Source organism: Mustela nigripes, chromosome 16 (genome assembly GCF_022355385.1).
Source record: "Mustela nigripes isolate SB6536 chromosome 16, MUSNIG.SB6536, whole genome shotgun sequence".
In the NCBI taxonomy this organism is placed as follows: Eukaryota; Metazoa; Chordata; class Mammalia; order Carnivora; family Mustelidae; genus Mustela; species Mustela nigripes.
In genome coordinates this window covers 43,644,480-43,664,138 of record NC_081572.1, presented here as the reverse complement: position 1 = coordinate 43,664,138, position 19,659 = coordinate 43,644,480, and the positions used below count along the sequence as shown (strand labels likewise).

Genomic DNA, 19,659 nt, shown 5'->3' with positions numbered 1-19,659 from the left:
CAGGGGGGAGGGCGCGGAAAGCCTTCACAGGTGGCTGCAGTGGGTGTGTTTCCACTGTGAGGTAACACTGGCCCCTCTTCACATTCACTTAGCTCACCCCCAACTCAACTCTCCTGGCTCAGACTCTGACTCTGGCTCTTGTGGCCCCTCCCTGCTCAGCTGTCACCCTCCCACTATCCCTGACTTGCACACAAGACTGGGAGGACCAAGCAGGCACCTGGAGCTTGGCAGAGGGGAGGGGGGTGTGCATCTCCAATGAGATGCTCCAGAAATAGAGCCCGGATGGGAGAGGAAGCAAATGGGCTCTCAGAGGAACCAGAGGGAGGATGGTGAGGGCGGAGGAGCAGAGAGGGGCCCAGAGCCTCTCTTCCCACGTGGGACTCTCAGAAGGCACGGAACCCAGAAGAAAGGCGGCAACAGGAGCGCAGCCCTGGGAGGCAGCAGCATGGCGCCCTTCCCAGTAACAGCCAGCACCACCGAGGCAGCCTGGGCTCTTTCTGTATGCTGCAAGGATTTTCCTGATGGCCACATCCGGGCACTCACTGTCAGGAGGCCGGAGATGTATGTTTCTGCGTGAGACACATACATTTGCATACATTTTACATTTTTATCTACAAAGGCTTGAACATGCTATTTTCAGCATTTTCAAGCTAAAATGTTACAGTTGCTCTCCTTAGCATTGCCACAGTTTGCTTTCCCCCCCCCCTACATTCTGTCCAATCCCATCCTGGACCTCCCACTCCAGAACACAATATAGGGTACAGGGAGAGAATAGTCTTGGAGGCAGTAAGGAGGAACGCTTGTAGTAATTAACGGAGATCGTCTGCGGAGCACCTGGCTTGGACCCCAGTGCTTTGCTTACAGGATCGTCTCACTGCAAACCTCACTGCCATCGCAGCTCCCCGAATTTTCTAGATGAGAAAACGGAGGCACTGAGTAGCCCTCCCAGCCCTCCTCAATCCCCACACACTTGCCTCTCGCACACAAGTCCCAGGAAAGGGCAGTTACTCCAAGATGCCCCTGAAGCCCTTTCTGGTGGCTTTCAGTAGATCGGTAACACCACACAGCGGGACTCTAATCTTGGCTGGGAGACAAGTGTATGGGCCTTTGAGCACCAGGGTGATTCGAGACTGGAAAAGAAGCCTCCGGATTCCTGGCACTAAGGGTGGGGAGGAGTTTGGGGAGACCCAATACCACATGCGACATTCGAGGAAGGAAGGAGTTAAGGAATCATTCTCCTCTGCATTTTGCCAAAGGTTAAGTGCTCTGCCAGCAACCCCAATCTGTCCGAGCAAGGGAGGGGCTCTCCTGTGGATAGACTGCCCTGAGTCCGCGAAGCATAGATCTGCCTTCGAACCCCAAGGCACTGAATCAGCACCCAACACACTTTATCCTCCAAGCCCACACGAACCATTCTCTATCCAGGTTTTTGGGTGAAATTCTCCACCGTCGCCAGCCCTCCCTCTGGCCTGTGCACAAGGCTGCTCTCGGCTCCCTACTGGCCTGCTGACCACCTGCTCCTGCCTTACCACCCACGCATCTATGGGGGATTGAAGGGTCGGCTGCCTTGCCTGTAGCACGGGGCAGTGGATAAGAGACTGAATGAAAAGGGGATGTATCCAGTTCTGAAGGTCAGCGGCCTTGCCCTTAATTCACAGGTGTGCTGCTCACTGCCTTCCCAGCAACCGACTCTTGCTTCTACCAGCCACTTAGCCAGATGGAAAAAGAAAGGGTAATGCTGTTCTCCTCACTTAGCAACCCAGCTCCACTGTGCAGAAGAGGAAGGCCAGGAAGTCCCTGCTTCCTTGATCACCCAGAGGTGAAAAGGATGTCCATGCACCTTTCCCCATGCTGGGGCTGGCAGGGGGCACCAGTGTGCATAGGCTGGAGGTAGAGGTGAGGGTGGAGGGCCTCTGCATTCCAATTAAAAAACAAAAACAAAAACCGGACTATGATAGCCAAAAAAACAAGACTTTGTACCGTTCCTGCCAGATCCGCTCTTTAAAAGCTGGAACTGCATTTTCCCTCCCCACTGGGGTATCCAAAGCACTCCGCCCAGTAGATGACTGTGGCTCAGGCAGACTCTAAAGCAGCCATAACCATACTGTGCCCCCAGACCAGACTCTCTGCCCAAAGCCTGACAGACGGGCTTCTAACATTATAGGTTGAATATGTAAAATGAGTAACAGCTGACGTTTGCCCAGTGCTTGTTGGGTGTGGGACACTGCTCTATGGGCTTCACGTAGATTATCTCCCTTAATCCTTATAATAAGCTAACAAGATAGGTACTGCTCTTCTCTCCCATTCCCTAGAAGTAGACAGGCTAAGTATTGGCCAGCTAGAAGCTGCTGACACTTAGAAATGAACTGTGATGTGTATGTCTCTGTATTGGGCTGTGATGGGTGAACAAATGAATGAACAGAATGAAGTTAAACTCGGAGAAAGACACTGAAGCCATAGTAGGAATGCAAGGCAGTGTAATTCCAGAAACCCTACCCACACACCCAACCACCCCCCCACCCCTGCCCACAAGCCCACCAATGATTAAGCAAAAGCAAAAGGAGAACTGCTTCTCCAAGCCACATCTACCACAACAGGGCCAATGACCCTGGACACAACCTGGATGCAATCAATCCAGTGACTATCTCCTGAACTCCAGTGTCCACTAACCCTACAGCTTCTATGCCTTGGGCCAGTCTCTAGTCTTCCCCAGCTCAGTTTTCAAATCTCTGGGTGGGTGCCCTCATGGATCAGGCAGACAACTTCCAGGCTTCCTACCTGCCTTCGCAGACCATAAACTCTGCTTCCTAGCAGACCTTGCGGGGCTGTTTCTGGCTCCTTGCTTCATTTCTTTTACCTTGGTCCAGTAAAGTGCCACTGTTCCGAGGCTCACTTCCCCTACCCCTGCCACCTTGGGCCTAGAAAGCAGGAAATTCCTTAGGCGTCTGCTGGGTCATCACCTCTCAGGGACCCAGGCTTGGCCAGACAGTTCTATCCTTTGTCCTCTCCCTACCTATCTCTTCCCAGCCTCTTACATTTCCAGAGACAGTGAGATCTATAGACAGCACAGATGAACTCAAAGCCTTCCCCAATTATTTATTTCTCCATCAAAGTTTGTGTCAGCTTGAGTCATAAATATTCTGCAGCCTTGGCAAGATGTAAACCAGAGAACAGCATTCATGCCCTTGTCGCCTCCCTCAGCATAGTGGCCGGGGAGAGGCAGAGTGCCATCCCAGTCTCTGTAGCTGGGAAGCTCCCGGCATGGCCCCACATAGTTCCCAGAGGCTCTAATGAGGCCTAGCTCCCCCTGGGCCAGCAGCCGCAGTGAGCCTAGCTTCCTGGGCTGAGGAGCTGCCTCGGATTGTATCGTCGGGTAAGCTGCAATTTCAGGAGGGTCTCATGCCAAGCCCCTAAAGTGGCCCTCATCCAACTTGGCTCAGATTGTACCCCCAGAGGTCAACATGAGAGGCTTCCTGGAGAGTGGATCAGAGGGCTCAACAGTAGGGGGTGGAGCCCCCTTCCTAATTTACTCACCACGGCATCCCCATCAGCGTTTGGAAAGAGGCCAGGAGGAGACGGAAGGATTCTCTAAGACCCCCAAACCCAGAAACAAAGTTCAGCGGTTCCAAGCTTCCCAGGTCCAAGAGTGCAGCAGTGGTGCCCCCCCTGGGGTCAGAGCTCACAGGCCAGCCCCCTGCCCTCCTGTGGCCGCTGCTCCCCTGCAGCTGGCTGTGCGTCTTGTTCTTGCAGCCAGACTTCTGCAGATGCACCCCAGCCCTGTGCTCCTCTGCCAGGAGCTGTGACGCCACCAGCCGGAGCTGGCCCAGTCCCTGTCAGGCTCAGGAATGGTCGCAGGGGCTCAGGATAGGCTGTCAAGGAGACTGGCTCCAAGAGCTGGCAGCTCAGCATTCAAGAAGGCAATGACAAAGGAGCCTCAGAGCCTAGGCAGTGGTGCTTGTCATCAGTGGTCTTGTTTTGGGGTGAACCGGACAAGTTTGCGGTGTGCTGCGGTGTCTCTTTAAGGAGCAGGCCTCTTTAAGGCAAGTTCCCTCTGCAGTCACTCCTGCCACCAGCAGTCCTGCGGAGGACTGCGCGGGGTTGGGGAGTGGGGGTGGCGGCTGGACCAAGGGGGAGGTGTCTCCCGAGTGCCATCTGGTGGCCCAACAGAGCAGCAACTCACCCACTAGAAGCAGTCCTGCCAACCTTGGCCACAATCCAACAGAGAAGGCTGGGAAATGCCTGAACTAAAATCTCAGCTGTGCCCACCAGATTCTGCACGGAGCTGCAGGCGACCATTGTGTGACCAGGCTAGGGAAGGCAGGAGGGACTCCCTGTGGGGTCAGGAGACATCAGGAGCCCCCATGGGTAGCCTGGGAAGAATGACCATGCCCCTGAACAAAAGGGTCTCTAAGAGATTCTCAAGTGGGGGGAATTTTCCAGTGTCCCAGGCCGCCAGCTTCAGGACCTAAAGCACAGCTGTGCATACCCTGTGCCCATAAACATGGGAACCGTGGTTCTCCATCAGGGAAAGGGGTAATTGGTACCAGCCCCCAGGAAGTGTTTGCAAATGTGTAGGAGCATCTTATTTATGTATTTATTTTTGCAGGAGCATTTTAAAGCTGGAGATGTTAAACCATCCCCAAGTGTCAATAGTGGTGACTTGGTTGGGCAGAAAAAAGGAGGGTTCTTTGGCATGCTCACTCCTCCTGTTCTTTTCCCTGGCATTCTGCCTTTGATGTCCTTCCTAAATTTCATCTTTATAATCTTAGAAGTAGAGAGAGGAAGTGGTCTGGCCCAGGCCACCAGCACAAGGGATGCCCCTACCCAGACACTAGGTACACACCTGTACACTGCTTGCACTGGGCCGTCACAGCCCTTGGAAGGGGGAGGCAGCAGCCCGTTGGGGGATCTATAGCAGACCCTTGGGAACAGCAGACAGTGTCTGAGAAGATCACAGAAAACCAGTCACCTCCTTCCCCAAAAAGACCACCCCGATATCCTTCCCCTGTGGATGAGTCAACCTAGCGCTGGCTTTCTCTCCTGGAACTGACCCAGGGCACCCATCTTTTACATAAGGCATCATTTTCAGGTTCTAGTCATGAAACCTTGAGACACCTCATTTCCCCCTTCCCCAAGCTCACCGCGCTCTGTCCTGGGCTGGACGGCGCAGTCTCAGGAATCCCGTCTGGTGTTAGCAGCTGACGCAGGAAACCGACACATGGGACAAGTCTTCTAATGAAGGGTGAATAAGAAAAGAATGAAAAGTTGGCTGTGGTAGCCAAAGAAAGCCACACAACGGTCACATCTGACGGGAGTCTGTTGGTTTGAGCAGTCCCAGGCCCACAAGGCTGACGTCATCAGGAGCTGGTCCAGCTGGAGGAAACACTTTCCCAGCATCCCACAGCAACTCGAGCACTACCCACTGTTGTCAGAATAAAGACCCACATCCTTTTGGTGGCAGACGAGGCCCTGTGGCCTGGCTCCTTACTTCCTTTCAGCCTCATCTGGCACAGTCTCTTTGCTCTCTCTTGCACTTTCAGAACTTTTGCCCAGAATGTGATTTCCAGCTAAAATGCCTGGACATCTCTTCATCTTCCCTCCAACCTTAACTTGAATATCACCTCTGCTAGAAAGCCTTCCCTAGCCACCAGACCACCAGTTTGTTTGTTTGTTTAAGATTTTACTTACTTATTTGACAGAGAGAGACACAGTGAGGGAGGGAACACAAGGATGGAGGGGGAGTGGGAGAGAGAGAAGCAGGCTTCTCGCTGAGCCGGGAGCCCAATGTGGGCCTTGATCTCAGGACCAGCCCGATGTGGGGCTCGACCCCAGGACCCTAGGATCATGACCTGAGCCGAAGGCAGACACTTAACAACGGAGCCACCCAGGTGCCTCTACTCACTGCTTGTGTAAACTCTTCAATGCCTGTCTCTCCTGCTAGACTGAGCTCCCCAAGAGGATTCAAACCATACCTCTCTTGTTCCCCACTGTAACCCCAGCACCTTAAAACATTGGTTTCAGTGGATGAATGAATGGATGGCTGAACCTGTTCCTGGTCATAAAGGCCAGGGACGTATGACAGAGTATAGACGTTTCAGCCAGCCCAGGTCCTCCAGCTGGAAAACAACTGTCTGGGCTGACTGGGATGTCGTGATGAGATGGAGGGGTCATGCTCTCTGGACAGACTCAGGGCAAACAACAGGATCCTAGAATCATATTTGGAGCAAGAGGATTGCTGCTCTAATTAATTCCTAACTGTTCCCATGAAATCCCAACTAAAAACTCCCCAAAGCACAGGGCTCCCTTGCCAAGCAGTCAGCATTTAATGCTGTACTCCTTTTTACCCAATCAGATTCCAATATGGAAATGGAATAAAAACCAGGAAATGGTTCAGCCCACTAAGGGAACTGTGGTCTCAGTTCTCAGAGTCCTTCTCCTGGGCTGGTCCCAAATTTGCAATTACATTTGTTTTTAGAGGGAAGCAAACTGTAGTGCTCCTATGGGAAAAAGCAGTCCCTGGGTGCGCACCTGTCCGGTCTCTCCTGTGCTGTGGCTGGAGACAGAAGTGGAGAGTCTGAGAAATAAGACGCTACTGGTCTGCAGCGATGCTGAACTCCCCAATCCCTGGGGCTGTCGGCTGAAGCTGTCACTCACTGGGTTCCAGACTCTGGTGTGCCTCCAACCAGAGAGATGGGAAATCCTGCTTTCAGCTCAGGGAGGGGAGAAGTACATGGAGACTGATTGTAGGCACCCTGTCTCTTCCCAGGACCTAGCTTGAGAGTGTCTGCAGGCTGCGTCACAGAGAGACAGACAGACAGGGCTTGGTAGGCCCTGTGGCTGCTGCTTGCCCTGAGCCATGGTGACCCCTGGGCCGGCCAAACTGCCCAGGCAGTGTGCCAGACTCACCCAGTCTGCTGGGCACCTGCAAAACAGTAAGGTGGGCCTTGGGTCTATGTTGGTTCAGGAAAGTCACCCTACACTCCTAGGGTCAGTACACCAGAGGGTTAGTCCTCTAAAGCTAACTGCTCGCTTCTTCCTTGCTGCCTAGGAAGGATGTTCTGGCATAGTTAGTACTCCCAGGGTTCTTTCTCCCCTGAAATGATGGGACCTGGTGGGAGGAGGTAGTAGTTGCCAATGACGGGCAGAGTAATAGTAATAAAGGGGACAGCAATAAACACTTAGACTTATTCCGGGGCCCGGGCTGATCTAAGGACTCTGCATGTCTTAAGTCACTCAATTATCGGGGCTCCTGGGTGGCTCAGTTGGTTAAGCAACTGCCTTCCGCTCAGGTCATGATCCTGGAGTCTGGAATCGAGTCCCACATGAGGCTCTCTGATCACCAGAGAGTCTGTTTCTCCCACTGTCCCCTCTCTCTCTCTCATATTCTCTCACTCTCTTAAATAAATAAAATCTTAAAAAAAAAAAATCACTCAATTATCAACGTATCCCTGACTGCCCCAGAATTTATGTTTTTGCCCCTCAATATTCCCCTGCCTTCCCAACGCACTAAATCGAGCACACCACGAGTCTAGGCCCTGGCTCTGCCACTAACTTGCTGTGTGAACTTGAGGAACCTCTTCTCACTCTCTGGACCTTGCAGGGATGAAAGGCATCATGCCTATGATTCCTTGGGAGACAGATGACCAGGAAATGGTTTATAAGGGAGGGGAAAAACTTTCTCCTTTCCCACCCTCAGTTCCCCAGTATTTCAGGAAGTCCCATGGGTTTCAAGGGCTAGAAAAGTTATTCATTAGCCCATCGAATATTCCCTGAGCTCTATGTAAGACTGGGTTCCTCCATCCAGGATACCTGTGATAGTGGCTTTGAGACATGTCTAGAAGCCCCCAAGAGGCAAGGCAGTGTCTGGCAGGTCCAGAGAGCAGTGTGGACAGTACGTTGTGGAGGGGAAGAAGGGGTCACCACTTCTGATGACTAAATCCTTCTTGGAGGAAGTGTCATTTGAACCAGGGCCTGGAAGGACAGCTCATATTTCAATGGCAAAAATGGGGGGGGGGCAACAGGGCATGGAGGGGGGCAAGCATAAGCAATTACGCAGAAACGTAATTAGGCAGAAATGGGGGTGAAGAGGGGAACCAGAATGGATGCCTGGAAGAGAAGGTTCTCTGGGGATCTGGGGGAGAATACAGGCAGCTGCTAATATACTGTGTGACCTCAGCATGAATTCAGGGACACGACAGAATTTGCAGCTTTTCTCAGGCCTGTCTTCATAAAGAAGGAACATCTCTTGCCTTCAACACCAACAACAAAAGTCTGGGACTCACGTCCTGTCCCTGTGAGTCTGTGGGCAGAGGCACCCATTACCGAAAGCCCTCAGTCAGTGTGTCTCTGGGTTCCCCAATATTCACATTCCAGGCACTGTATTAGGCACACTACTTTCACCCTTTTTTCCTTCCAGGCTATTAAGGTGTGACTGACAAGTAACACTGGGCGAGTTTAAGGCGTACAATATGATGATTTGCTGTCTGTATCATGAAAGGTGAGAAAACTGAGGTGTTCGCTCTACATCCAGCCCTCCGAATGTTCACGTCTCCATTGCCCTGGCCCTAAGTACACTCGGAACGTGTGAACACAAAATCCTTTGTGTTTTGAGCAAAGGTAGAGGCCCTAGGGGGAAGATGGCATCACATGGTGAGGTATGAGAGATGCACATTCCTAAGGAAGGATCCTTTCCACAGAACCTCAAAGGATAAAGGCTCTGAGGAATTTCTGGGCTGGCGGGTTTGTCCCTCTGCCTCCTGAGCCCTCAGAAGTCTCACACTCTAGAGATCTCCTTAGATTCTTAGCCATGACTCAGATGAAACCTGGTTCCTCTCCCTGACACCCAACCCCCTCTCATGGCCCAAAGCCTTCTAGATAAGTCATTGCCCAATCCCTTACATGCCCCACTGAGTTTTTTTTCCAGGTTCCTATTTCTATCTGATTATGCAAATTTCTTTCCTCCAGGAAGCCGCATGCTCATCACATGAGGGTAGTCACAGGTCACCAGCAAATGGGACAAGGGTGCTGGAAGGGCCCCTTTCCTGGACCCCAGAGCAGTGCGTGGTTGTTCTCCATTTCTCCCCAGGGGCCTGGGACCACCGGAGGGAGACCAGTGCAGCCCCAGGTAAGATCATGACTTGGTTTTCTGTTTCACCAGAGAGCAGTCCCCAGGGGTGGCCCCCACACCCAGGCTCTATGCCAGGCAGCCTCAACAGAAGACAGTAGCCACCACTCCATATGGGTGAGGAACAACATGGTGCCTCCCCTTAACACCAGGGGCCTCCTCCTCTGGCCCTCAGATCCCTGGCTCTTGGGGCAAATGTACGCTACGGACTGTTGGAGCAGACTCATGCTAGAAGCTGCTGAGATCAGAGCCTTTGCTGTCCCTGGCTGGCCAGAGCTTCCACACTGGGGGTTCAGTTTTCAGGAGGCCCTTAGGGAAGCTGAGCTGGGGTTTTGTTTTGTTTTGTTTCTGGAGGTAAAAGGACTGCTTTTATAAAAGAAATCCCATCTGCCTCCCACCATGACTAACCACAGATGAGGAAGCAGTCAGAGAGAAGCCCGGGCCCCTGCAGCCCCTGGTTTCCTGCTGTTCTCTCTTAGAGACCACACATGGAGCTGCACATGCAAGCAGGTCACATTTCCTTCCAGGCCTACGAGGAACCTTGACTTCCTAAAAGACCACTACTGCCAACATCAGTACACGCGGGCGCTTCTGTCAACAGCAGCACTTCTGCCGATTTCAAAAGGAAGAGGTCTGTCTGGCCAAGGAGAACAGGGCAGGAGACACCGACAGAAGCTGACTTCCCAGCTGGCCTGCCCGATCCTGCAAGCACAGGTGCCTGACTCCATCATCGATGCTCTATCTCCCGTGAAGACCCTAGTTCAAGGGGAGCTGGTGAAGGTGTGGAAGCTTTGCTCAGATGTGGTCATGGTCACAGACACTTGGGCAAACAAGTTCTTTATAGGTCTGCAAGAGGCAGGGAAGAATGGGGGGACATGAACTGTGGCCAGGTCTTGCCTGAACACCCATGCGGTTGGCTCAGAAGCCACACTGCAATTAGCACCCGTCATTTGCTCACTTGTAGGCATCCCACATGTCAACGGAAGGCTGTGTAGCGAGTGTGAAGCATATACGCTGTTTTTTTTTTTTTTTAAAGATTTTATTTATTTATTTGACAGACCAAGATCACAAGTAGGCAGAGAGGCAGGCAGAGAGAGAGTGGAGGAAGCAGGCTCCCTGCTGAGCAGAGAGCCCGATGCAGGGTTCGATCCCAGGACCCTAGGATCATGACCTGAGCCGAAGGCAGAGGCTTTAACCCACTGAGCCACTCAGGTGCCCCTTGGTTTGTTTTTTTTTTTTTTAAGATTTATTTATTTACTTGAGAGAATGAGAGCAAGTGGTTGGGGAGGGGCAGAGGAAGAGGGAGAGAGAAACTCAAGCAGTCTCAGCACTGAGTACAGAGCCCCATGTGGGGGCTTGATCTCATAACCCTAAGCTCAGACCTGAGCCGAAACCAAGAGTGGGAAGCTTTCACTGTCTGTGCTACCCAGATGGCCCTAGCTGTTTTTTTTTTTTTTTTAACTAGTGAGTTTTTTCCATTTTTTTTTTCCTCCTGTTCTAAAAGTAATAAAGTCACAAACACATTTTTTGACAATAAAAGAGTAAAATGGGCATTAGCATTTTCCATCTTTTTTGGGTATGGCTACAGCCAGGGTCTTTGCATAGTTACAATCAAAGCAGCTCCCCAGAATTTCTCAGCCACTGATCTATGGCCAGTCCAGCTTTCATTCTCTCCTGTGTCCAGCAAGGCAAGCTTTACCTATGTGAACTATAACCTCACTTGGCTCAGGGCCACCTTAGCCCCAAATACGAAGATGAGCCCCCACCCCCACGCCGCAGGGGTGGGGGGACTCTATTTCATCATCCACCTTTGGTCCCAGTACAAGTGACATGTCTCTGATTCTTGGGGGAGGGAGGAACAACACCTGCTTGTCAGCACTGCCCAGGAATACTGCCCAGGAATACTGGCGACAAAGTCTCATCTGTAGTGTCCTTAGTAGAATCAGAACTGCTTCCAACAGGGCCTGGGGACTCTTCCTTCCTTCCTTGGGGCTGGGCCACAGCTTTGGGATTAGAACAAAGTCTGGGGATTGGCTGCATTAGCTATTAGGGACATCAGCCCTTTAGCAATGGAAACTGAGGGGGAGCGGAGGGGGATGCAAGAGAATTGTAGAAAAAAGAATTGGGTTTGAATTCACCACCCAAACCCCAATCTGTGATAGGTACAAAATAAGCTGGGTTTGTTCTTGCAATCTCAGGAGAACTGGAGAGAGATGTGCTTATCAACCTTTTTCCACATCATGCCACAGGCAGGAAATACCGGTGTATACACCGCTCGCTGGGACAAGCAGACCAAGAGTCTAAAACATCAGCATTTCCTCATACTTTCAACACATTCTAGAACACTGATTGGGATGCTGTGGGAGAGGGAATGGGAAGAAATGGCCCTTCTACAGTCAACCAACCTCCCGAGTGGCCACAGGCTTCCTAAGACTTTACAAGCCCCCACACTGCCAAGATAAAACCAATGGAACTCCCTCTAAGGCAGGGATCCTGGCCCCCACAGCCGATGAAAGGAAGCAGTGCCCAGGTGAATTCCCCTGTACACTCCATGGGACTGAGGCATGCTTCCCAGGACACCCTATCTGCTGGGCATGGCTGCTGATAAAACAGAACTGATAGCCAAGAGGAGAATGCCAGACAGTTTTGCCAATCTTGTCTTTTGGTTCCTGTTTCCTGGCTACGGAGTTTGCAGGCCTGCCGGCCAAAGCAGAAACTGATTATTACTTAAGAAAAGCAGACCCACGCAGGAGTGACTCTTCTCTAGGCTGGGTTAGCCCATCCCCCCATCTCAGGTGCAGGGGGAGGGCGGGGACACCTGCTATTTCCCCTGGGCACTGCTGCTGAAAGCTCCAGCCCCCTGCAGGCTGCAGCGTCCCCCAGAGCCGCTCATGTAAGCAAGAGCTTCATGGGGCCAGTTTCTGGGCCGCTGCTACTCCGGATGCGCCATTCAATGGTCAGGATGTGGGTTCCAGAGACAGAACAGACCTGGGTTTGAGCCCTGGTGTCCTTAATTCAATCTTACCGGGACTCAGTTTCTTTCGTTTTAAGATGAGGATAGTCATGGTAACTGCCTTATCTGAGACGGCTGACATAGAACAGATGTGAAGACAGTGGGCCCGGTGCCTGCTCAGTCTACAAACTCAGCACCGTTAGCTATCACCATTAAGCTGCTTGAGCTTTGCACACGCGTGCACACAAACACACACACAGAGTACACCTCTCCCCCACCCCCAAGATTACAGCAAACCTTGTAAAGAGATACTGTGTGATGTGCTGAGGTTACCGAGGCCAAACCACACCCTTTTTTTCTGTGGGTGTCTCATCTTCATTGTGGAGTTAACTCATTAGCATTTTGTAAAGAGTCAAAGCAGCCCGATTCCCTCTTCAGAAGTGCAGCTGCTAGAGCTAGAAGAGGAAGATCCATCTAGAAAAATGTAATCCCTTCACTGTAAATCAAGGCTGTCAGGCTTGAGAGAGCCAAGGGCTTCCAGATTGGTAAAGGTCCTTCAAAGACCTCCAAAACAATGGAAGCTGAAAAATTCAGTTCAGAATACAATACACTTTCTTGACAAAGAGAATTTTCTCCAGGACACTAAGTAGACTGCCCTTCTTGGGCAAAAGGGAATAGGTCTGAAGTAGCTAAGTGTGTTAAAAAAAAAAAAAAGTAAGATATGTGGGTAATTTTATGTGAAAATTGTAAACCTTGAGAGGGGCCTGGGTGGCTCAATAATAAAAGCATCTGCCTTTGGTTCAGGACATGACCCCAGGGTCCTAGGATGGAGTCCTACGTTGGGGCTCCTAGATCAGCCAAGAGCCTGCTTCTCCCTCTGCCCCTGCTCTTGTGCATTCTCTCTCTCTCTCTCTCTCTCAAATACATAAATGAAGTCTTTAAAAAAATTTTTTTTTTGTATATCTTGGATTATCCAGAGTAAACACTATACCAGAATGTTGAACTAAGAAAAAAAATTTTCTTAGAAATTAGTATATACCAATACACACACACACACACACACACACACAAATGATGAGGCCACACTTATGGGCATTTCCCTGGGAGACAAAGAGCCCAATGTCCCAACCCTTTTCTGAAGGACCTCCGGCTATGATGTACCCATTAGGGTGTGTAACACCCTCTTCATGTCTCACATATTAGCCTTTGGTAAATGTTGCATGAAATTTGATGATCCCGCTAGGAAAGGGAAGATGATTCATAATCATCCATTCCTAATCCACAGACCCTTGATGAAAGCCTGCTAGGTTTAGGGTTTGAAACATGGGCTGGGAACAGTTGGTTTGAAGACAAATGGTCCTCTCATTTAAACGACAAGGTTCCCGACGCCTGCAGAGACGGTAAATTCAGTTCTTCCTTGAGCCCTTCTAGTTCCTCCATTAGTCTGTGTGTAGCGGGTCCTGGTGAGGCCCCCGTGGGTGGGGTTTCCGACCGTAACGGGGCTCCCGGACAGCTCCCGGGGGGCGGGGCTGCAAGCTCTGGCTCTCCAGACCCTGCGCTGCGGCATTTAAATGTGAAATGCAGCACCGAGGCTAAACCAGAGTTGCCTTCACCTGCACGCATGATTAATCCAACATCACAGAAGTCCCGTGGTGGCCCGCTGCTCCAGGACCCCGGCGGGGGAGGCGGCCTCGGTTTCTGAGGTTTACGCAGTTATTGAGATGCAAATGTATTCTGGGCCTGGGGCCTAGTTTATCTTCCCTCTCACGGGGAAGGCAGATGCCAAAACCCTCCGCGATCTGTCTACACCCTTGGCGCCTTGCGGGGTGAAGGAAGGCCCAGACTCTGCCTGCCGCGGTGAGAAGGGACCCGCCAAGGGGTGTGGCATTCGTATGGGTCTCGCGGCGCTGCAAGCAACTAGCCGCAAACTGCGGACATTCCAGCAGGCGCTGGCTGGAGCGGGAGGGGCTAGCTCCGACTTTTTTTTTTTTAAGAATTTTTAAAAGATATTTTTTATTTATTTGACAGAGAGAGAGATGGAGAGAGGTCACACGTAGTCAGAGAGGCAGGCAGAGAGAGGAGGAAGCAGGCTCCCTGCTGAGCGGAGAGCCCAATTCGGGGCTCAATCCCAGGACCCTGAGATCATGACCTGAGCCGAACAGACAGGCCTTAACCCACTGAGCCACCTAGGTGCCCCTAGCTCTGACCTTTTATTCAGGCTTTAAAACAAACAAATAGATCAAAGAGTTTCCGTTTCCCAGTGTCAGATCCACTGGGGAAATCCCTGGAGCAATGGAGGAATGAGCGAGAAAACAGGCGCACCTGTCCTAGGCGCCAGGCCACCGTCATTTCTCTTGGCATCTCCCCAGCTCATCCCAGCCGGAGGTGCTGTCAGGATCTCTGGAAGTTCCCCCAGGGACACTCGGGGGAACTGTGAGAGTCCCTAGCACCTGAAAACCTTTCTTGGAAGCTCTTCAACGATGTCTTTACACAGGCCTTAAAACATCCTAGCAAAATGGAAGATCTGAAATCCAGATGAGGGTCACCTGAAATTCAATTAGGCAAGGGCTTGTTGCTCCCTCCAGTCTCCAAAAGGACAACTGCTCAAGGAGAATGTAGCAGAGTGGGAGACCCCAGGGTCCCTTACACTCCTTCAGACCGGTTTGGGTTTGTCACCACTGAGCAAGGCTCATTCTTTTTTTTTTTTTTTTTCTTTTAAAGATTTTGCTTATTTATCTGACACAGAGAGGCACAGAGAGAGAGAAAGGAAACACCAGCAGGGGGAAAGGGAGAGGGAGATGCAGACCTCCCACTGAGCCAGGATGAGCCAGGCTCCATCCCAGGACCCTGGGATAATGACCTGAGCCAAAGATAGACTCATACAGACTAAGCCACCCAGGTGCCCCTAGTTCATTTATTTATTTTCAAGACTGGTGCCTCCACCTCCTGAGAAAGAGGCACTGGCTCTTTTCAAAATAAGAAACATGGGTTCAAACTAATTACCTGCGGGCCACTTGGCACATTGCCCAACTTTCTTGGGCCTCGATTTTGTCATCCATAAAATGGGTTAATAATACTAGCCTCGGGCGCCTGGGTGGCTCAGTGGTTAAGCCGCTGCCTTCGGCTCAGGTCATGATCTCAGGGTCCTGGGATTGAGTTCCGCATCGGGCTCCCTGCTCAGCACGGAGCCTGCTTCCTCCTCTCTCTCTCTCTGCCTGCCTCTCTGCCTACTTGTGATTTCTCTCTGTCAAATAAATAAATAAAATCTTTAAAAAATAATAATAATACTAGCCTCTTGTGGCTGTGAGAACAAATGAAACAATGCACAAATGAGATAAAATATTTGTATGTGTGCCACAAAAGGACTGGAGCGATATCTTATCTACAACAAACTGTTGACTGCAGGTTCTTTCTGGAGAGAGGAGTGAAAGTGGTGGGGATAGATGACTGGAACTGATGTTTTCTTCCAAGAACTTCAGTACTATTTATATCTTTTATATTAAAAAATACCTATATGCATAATTCAGGGACTGCTTCATGGTAGATACTCATGTTAAGTTTTAAAACTGAGATCTGGGGGCACCTGGGTGGCTCAGTGGGTTAAGCCGCTGCCTTCGGCTCAGGTCATGATCTCAGGGTCCTGGGATCGAGTCCCACATCGGGCTCTCTGCTCAGCAGGGAGCCTGCTTCCTCCTCTCTCTCTCCTGCCTCTCTGCCTACTTGTGATCTCTCTCTGTCAAATAAATAAATAAAATCTTTAAAAAAAAAATAAAACTGAGATCTGGATTCTAACTTAATTTTCCTTTGGGGCTTCTGGTTCAAGGTGGAAGACTGAGGACGTGGAGGTTTTTTATATGTTTCACACCGTTATAATAAACTTGTCATATGTCTCCCTTTCTTAACCCAAATCTCTAGACATGATCTAAATCATGGATTAAGGGGTGCCTGGGTGGCTCAGTGGGTTAAAGCCTCTGCCGTCGGCTCAGGTCACGATACCAGGGTCCTGGGATGGAGCCCCGCATCCGGCTCTCTGCTCAGCAGGGAACCTGCTTCCCCCCCCCCCCCCGCTCTGCCTGCCTCTCTGCCTACTTGTGATCTATCTGTCAAATAAATAAATAAAATCTTTTAAAAAAAAATCATGGATTAACACACAAAACCTATAACAAGGTACCCTGACACAGGGTACTCTCAGGGACCATGAATGTTAAGTAATCTTAGGGGATAAGTAATCTAAGATAAGTAATCTAAGAAGGGGATAGGAGTATTGGATGGAAAGAAGAAATCACAGGCCCCAACATACCAACCCAGTAGAGGACTGCTGCCAAAACAGTGGATAAAGTGGGGTGCAGGGAAGAAGCAGATCCTGGGGGCACGTTAAGCGTCTGCCTTTGGCTAAGGTCATGACTTATTTAGTGTACCAGTGAGAAGCCCTCAACCTTGTATAGCAGACCAAATAGGATTTAATCCCGGGAATACAGGCCTAGTGCAATAAAACTTCTTTAAATAGAAGATGTATTTGTGTAATTCGCTGTATTAATAGGTTAAGGAAGAAAAAAGTATATGGTGGTGCCTGGGTGGCTCAGTCGTTAAGCGTCTGCCTTAGGCTCAGGTCATGATCCCAGGGTCCTGGGATGGAGTCCTTCATAGGGCTCCTTGCTTGATGGGAAATCTGCTTCTTCCTCTCTCACTCCCCCTCCTTGTGTTCCCTCTCTCGTTTTCTCTCTATCAAAGACATAAATAAAATCTTAAAAAAAAAAAAACAAAAAAGAAAAAAGTATACGATCATCTTAACATATGTGAGAAAAGCATTAGTTAAAGAGTTAACACCCACTTCTGCTTAAAATGAACAGAAAAAATATTCCCAGAAACTAGAAACACAAAGAACAGCAGGAACGCTGAGAGTCCTAAATTCTTACTGGGTTCGTGAAGATTCTCCATACACATTCTTTGAGGTTATCCTCATGGATCCACTCCATAAAGCTGTCAAAAGAAATCCCAACACCCAGGTCACCAGACCAACCCAGCTGCACAGGTTTCTGCGAGGGCTGACATCGGCAGGTTCCAAGAGCCGTGACCTTGGGAAGGGTCACAAGTTCCACCACAATATGGGTGGTTCTCGCCATGCAGCTTGGAGAAGACACATTCTCCAGCTTCATCCTTCCCACTGATGTAAGTAATGTTTATAAAAAAAATTTTTTTTTAATTTGATAGACAGAGATCACAAGTAGGCAGAGAGGCAGGCAGAGAGAGAGGGGGAAGCAGGCTCCCCGCCAAGCAGAGAGCCCAACTTGGGGTTGGATCCCAGGATGCCAGGATCATGACCTGAGCTGAAGGCAGAGGCTTTAACTCACTGAGCCACCCAGGCGCCCCAATGTTTGTAAAATTCTTAACTAATAAACAATTTAGGACAGTCAATAGAAAGAAAAAAGGAACAGTACATTTTCCTTAAGTAAATCTATAATTAGCATACTATTCAAAGATAAACCATTCACATTAGATTTTTAAAAATGGGCAAAGAGGGGCGCGGTGGCTCAGTCTGTTAAACATCTGCCGTCAGCTCAGAAAATGATCCAGGAGTCTTGGGATTGAGCCCCTCATCAAGCCTCACATCAAGCTCCTTGCTCAGCAAGAGCCTGCTGCTCCCGCAGCTTGTGTTCAATCTCTCTCCATATAAAATAAATAAAATCTTTTTTAAAATGGGCAAAGAATACCACAAAGAAGAGGAAATAGGAATTGTCAAAGAATATAAGAAAAGAGACTGTACCTTATTACTAATTGGGGCCATATGTATATTGAGATGCCATTTCTGTCCATGAGATTGGCACAAATGAAAAAGAATACGATTTTGGTGAGGGAGTGAACAGGTTCCCCCAAAAAGTGTGGAAAAGAGTCTAAGCTGGAACAGCATTTTTGGAGAACAATTGACAATTCTGATTAATATATATTTTTTAAAGATTTTATTTATTTGAAAGAGAGAGAGATCACAAGTATGCAGAAAGGGGGGGGGGCTGAGCAGATAAATGTGGGGCTCGATCCCAGGACCTTGAGATCATGGCCCGAGCCGAAGGCAGAGGCTCAACCCACTGAGCCACCCAGGCGTCCCCCATTGTGTTATTCTTTTTTTTTTTTTTAATATTTTATTTATTTATTTGACAGAGAGAGATCACAAGTAAGTGGAGAGGCAGAGAGAGAGGGAGGAGGAGGAAGCAGGTTCCCCAGTGAGCAGAGAGCCCGATGCGGGGCTCAATCCCAGGACCCCGGGATCATGACCTGAGCAGAAGGCAGAGGCTTAACCCACTGAGCCACCCAGGTGCCCCAAAATACCAATTAATATTTTAAAATTCACATGCTTTACAACCTCGCGAGACAATACCTAGGTTTTCTCTAGAAAAATATTCATACATATGCACACATGGGTTGTGTACATGGTTTTAATTGTGGTATTGTTTGGAAAAGCAGAAACCGGGACACAGTGCCAGGGATTAGATTTATCCCCTTTGCCTTTTCTCTAGAAAAGAGAAATGCCCTTTCACCCCCCAAATGCTCTTCGAGTCACAAACCTGATAGCCTTATAATTCCTTAGGCATTCTGTCTCAAATCAGGGCATTCTGTCTCAAATCAACTGCTTTGGAACCACTGACATCAGAGGCAGCCTCTTTGCTGCTGTCTAGAAAAGATGGTGTGAGAAGACCCACTGAGTTCAGAGGGCTTAAAAAGAGAAGTTTTCCAGTCCCCCAAGATGGGTCATCCCCCATGGAAAGGAAATAGTGGCGGATGCTAGAACTTGTCCTCCCAGCCTTCCTGGGCAAAGGAACACACAGGAAGCCACTCTGTCGATGGCCTAAAGGAACTGGGTGTCAGGAGCAGGTGTCCCGGGAGGAGCTCAGCACGGAGGAATTAACGTTGTCTTGTCCCAAGGACGTCTGTGCTGTGCATCCCCAATGCCGTCTCTGTTTCCAAGGTCACCTGCTGGCCTGTGCAGTGAGAAGTCCTTACTGCTAATGAAACTCAAGTTCTCTGCTGATTTGGGTTTAGTAGCACTGACCATTGTCCCCTCTTTGACTCTAAGGGAAAGCCTCAAAAGGGAGCTGCTGGGATGTCTGCTGGAACACATGTGGGCACTGGAGCTGATGGGATGTCTGCTGGAACACATGTGGGCACTGGAGCTGAAGAAACAAAGAAAAATGTCAAAGGATGTGCCCTCAAGATTGTGAAGCAGGTACGACGACTTCTGTAACCATTAGTCAACCTGCGAAGATGTGGTTGTTACTGTTTGGTATCTGAACACAGTGGTCCCCGACAGTTTTATTGAATCCTTCTTTGTGTCTCGGGAGGCAGTTAAAGATGGCAAGCCCTTAGCATGGGTCTCTATTATGTTTACATTCCTGCAGGGAAAACCTGTTTGCCAGCCTCTTTCCACAGAGAAACTGACGAGTCTTGAAGCAGAGGTTTGAACCCTTTCCCCAGACGCACATTTGGCACACTTCAGGTGTCAATGACATTGCTTTAACGGTGGCTGCATCCCTTTCTCCTGGAGAGAAGGAGTTTATGGTAGCCCAGAACTGATCTCACACGGTCATGA

General features: G+C 49.9%; 1 protein-coding gene across 2 annotated transcripts in view; it reads right to left on the bottom strand.

The window, feature by feature from the left end:
* Positions 1-19,659, bottom strand: part of ABR (ABR activator of RhoGEF and GTPase) — a 177,270-nt gene that overhangs the window by 134,057 nt on the left and 23,554 nt on the right. The window contains exon 1 of one of the 2 annotated variants that reach the window (XM_059380547.1): positions 3,535-3,667. The exons of the other annotated variant lie outside the window; for it this stretch is intronic. The gene's annotated coding sequence lies outside the window, so the exon portion shown is untranslated. Of the gene's footprint in view, positions 1-3,534; positions 3,668-19,659 lie in introns of those variants that run through there. 2 annotated transcript variants of the gene reach the window in all.